This window comes from Olea europaea, unplaced genomic scaffold (genome assembly GCF_002742605.1).
Source record: "Olea europaea var. sylvestris unplaced genomic scaffold, O_europaea_v1 scaffold1532, whole genome shotgun sequence".
Lineage (NCBI taxonomy): Eukaryota > Viridiplantae > Streptophyta > Magnoliopsida > Lamiales > Oleaceae > Olea > Olea europaea.
The window spans coordinates 183,803-187,443 of record NW_019232910.1 but is presented as its reverse complement, the minus strand read 5'-3'; positions in this window follow the sequence as shown (position 1 = coordinate 187,443).

Here is a 3,641-nt window from a genome sequence, read left to right as displayed (position 1 = left end):
GTCCCCCCCCCCCCCCAAAAGCTCCAATCCAAGGCCTGGAATCTCCAATCACTTGTAGGTCATCATTATCTGAGGAAACATTGGCACATGTCCACTGGCCTCGTCAACCAATCACAGGAGGATTCGACGACCCAACTTTCGAGCTCGATACTATAGCTGATTTGACGTAATTTCGGTTGGAGCCCTATATAATTAATAGAGCAATAGTATTCTTAAGGACAAGTGACTTTTTATACAAACTGATTACACAATTACGTCTTCCCAATATAATTCGTGGTCTTTTTCATAATAAAAGGGAAGACCGCCCATTTTTCTTAAAGTTGACTCGAGATTACTCTTTACAAATTTTGACGTCAACAATGTTAAACACTTGAAAATCTATAATTCATGAGAAATTAATAAAAATTGTTGAAAACTTGAAAAAAGTTTCTTGATTCTTTTTTTTATTTTTGAAATATTTAAATATTGAGAAAACTTAAAAAGGAAATTTTGAAAGCATTATGACTTCATTTATGTTTTAAACACGTTTAACTTCAAGAACCTACTGAATTATGAATAATTAATATCATGCTAATCGTCATGTCAATAAAAATTGAGTACGAGTTATATCAAGGCCATCTAAACCAATGGGCCAAACATTGGGCCACAAGCTCTTAGTTCATGTTAGGCAGGCTTGGGCTAAATAGCTAGCCCCCGTTTGGCCCTCAATTATTTAACATTATAATTTATTTCTCTTATTTTCAACCACACAATCTTCCATAAAATAATATGATATGAAAAAAAAAACATTTTCGTCTTTTTCAGCCATGCATTCTTTAAAAAAAAAAAAAAAAGGGCCTATTCCAAAAATTATAATTCCAAATAATAGAGATCAAATGGAGCTTAATATCTTAATATTAAGGAATAAAAAATTACCTAGAAACCTACCTTTAAAGATTAATTTTCAAAAAATAAAGGGATTGAATTTTACTACACAAATTAGGTAGTAATTAAGTTTAAGTAATTATAATTAATAAAAATTTAATTAAACCTAATCTACATATTCACCTTACCCAACCCCTATCCCCACACACGCACCAATGCGCCATTCATTTCAAAATCCCTAAAATAAATTCTCTTACTAGTCATTATTTCTCTTGTCTCTTCTCACCCACCCACCCATCCCTAACCCAACCTATTCTCATTTCCAGCGTTGCTGAACAGGCATAACAGAATCGTCGCGCATAGCGGTTAAGCCTTGTAGCGTTGGTTGCTACTTGCAGAAGCGACAAGCACTGTGCATAGAAATAATGCATTGTCATCGCTACAATGTGTCACGAGCAACGTGGAAGCCGATTAGTGAGGATCATGTTAGGTGACAACTCTAGTCGTGATGATTCCAATGTCACTTCAATCACCTCCATTAGCTATGTCATTCAGATCAAATTGGAAGTCAATAGTTGTCTGACAAATCTCAATCGTCGAAGCACTAGTAATTTGTTTGGTGGGGAGTGGTGGCGGTGTCCAAAGAGTGATGAGTTTGGAGAGGGCTTTTTCCGGCAGACCAAAAGCTAAGCTGAAAGCTCGAGACAAGTTGACACACTCGAACATTGCAGAGCTTTGTCGATGGCATCGTGGATTTTCTCGATCATTAGTACCTCAGATATGTGTTTACCACCATGATTTGAAACCAAAAAATCTGCTGCTGGACGGGAATGGAATTCTAGAAGTATCAAATTTTGGGTTGGGTGCACTGGTTGCAACAATGAAGGGTAGGTTGAGAAAATTGTTGTTTTTTTTTTTTTTTTTTTTTTTTTTTGGGTTATGCTGAAGAGTGAAGGAAAGAGACAATTTAGGCTTTTTTCAAATGAACTACGAGTATTTTTTGATTTGGCTGCAACGATGAAGGTGAGTAGTTTTTAATCAAATCTGTTGTTTAGCCAGAGTTTTGGGTGGTTGTTAGAGTTTTACAAATGGTGTCGATGATTTTCTGATTTGTTGGGTGGTTCTATTGTTGGTGGTGGTATAGGCTACGATGGTTTTGCTGTTAATGGTACATGTGGTCGCAGTAAGGTGGCGCTCATTTGGTTTGTTACATTGCTACATTGTGGTGGTGCCGAAGTGATGGTGCCGGCGGCCATCTGGTGTGACCAAATCTATCTTCATTATGACTATCTGTGATCAAATCTATGTTGACTGTGACTGTAGATGACTTGGTTACTTATAGTCACAAATTAATCTAACCTGGTCACAAACAATCACAATAAAGACAAATTTGGTCACAATTAGTCGTAGATAATACAAGCCAGTGAAGGTAGAATTTATGGTCGTGAATTTGAGTTGAATGTGGTGGTGGTGGTGCATTAGAGGTATTGGTGGTGGTGATTGGTGATGGATTGTGATACTGGTCTATGATGTGTGCAGATTTATCTGTGGTGACCCTATGTGATCATGTATGTGTTTATTGTGATTGATTGTGACTAAACTTGCATTAATTGTGACTTAGTCATATACCGTCACAGTTAAGATTGACCTGGTTACAAACAATCAATTTGAAAGGATAGTAATGGATAACACAAGTTAGTGACATGGCTACATACAATCACAAATTAAGAGTTAAGACGGTCAAATTGAAGAGAAACTTTGTCACCATTAGTTATATGTAACACATGTATGGTCACAAAAAACACAAGTTCGTGGATGGGGTGCAATCTTCATAAAAACATTTTAAATTCTTGGAAAATTTCTATAGGGTAGGTAGGGATGGTTCCAGGGGTCGGGTGTAATCTCCAGAAAAGATTTTAAATTTCTTAAGATTTTCTAGGAATGGGGTGGTGGGATAGGTTAGGGTGTTGGGGAGATGGTTTTGAGGGTGGGATGTAATCTCCCAAAAATGTTTCAATTTTTGAAATTATTTTATAGGTTGGGTGTCTGGGTTGGAGAGGGTGTAGGATATTATTCATTGAAATATTATTAATTTGTTAGAGTGCGTGGGAATATTATTAATTTGGGTTAGGATAAGTATATATTGTAAATTAGAATTAGTGTCTGAATTTTGAAATAATTTTATAAGTTTATTAGTCTCAAGATGTAATTCTTATATGTAGAAGTTATATATTGTTTACATTAAGAAAAGTGAAAATTACATCCATATATAAATTTTAACTTTCAACTTAAAAATATCAAGTTTAAAACTTATTAATTAATAAATGTCATAAATACTAACAATATTATTATTAAATTCATTATCTATCCACTCTCTAAATCATACTCACCCAAATTCAAACCCTAAGAATTCCAAATCACACTTCTCTTCTCCTACACTAGTCAACCATACGCAGAAGAGCTACGTTGCACAGCAACGACGATGAGCACTGCTACGACGAAGGGCCATCGCTCGTAACCACATTACACCACGCATAGTGGGTTTGAATATAGGAAAAATGGTGGCTCTGACGTATATTTATTTGTTGGTTAGAGAAAGACTTGTGGCTCTTGTGGTAGTGTGAATAATGGAAAAAGATGTGGCTCCATAGTAGATTCGTTTGGTGGCAAGAAAAATGGGGACTAACAGCAGTACTGAAGTTTCTTCAAATGATGGAAGGTCTAGCCAAGGTGGTGGTTGGAGAAAAACTTCAGGTATTTGTGGAGGAGAAAATATT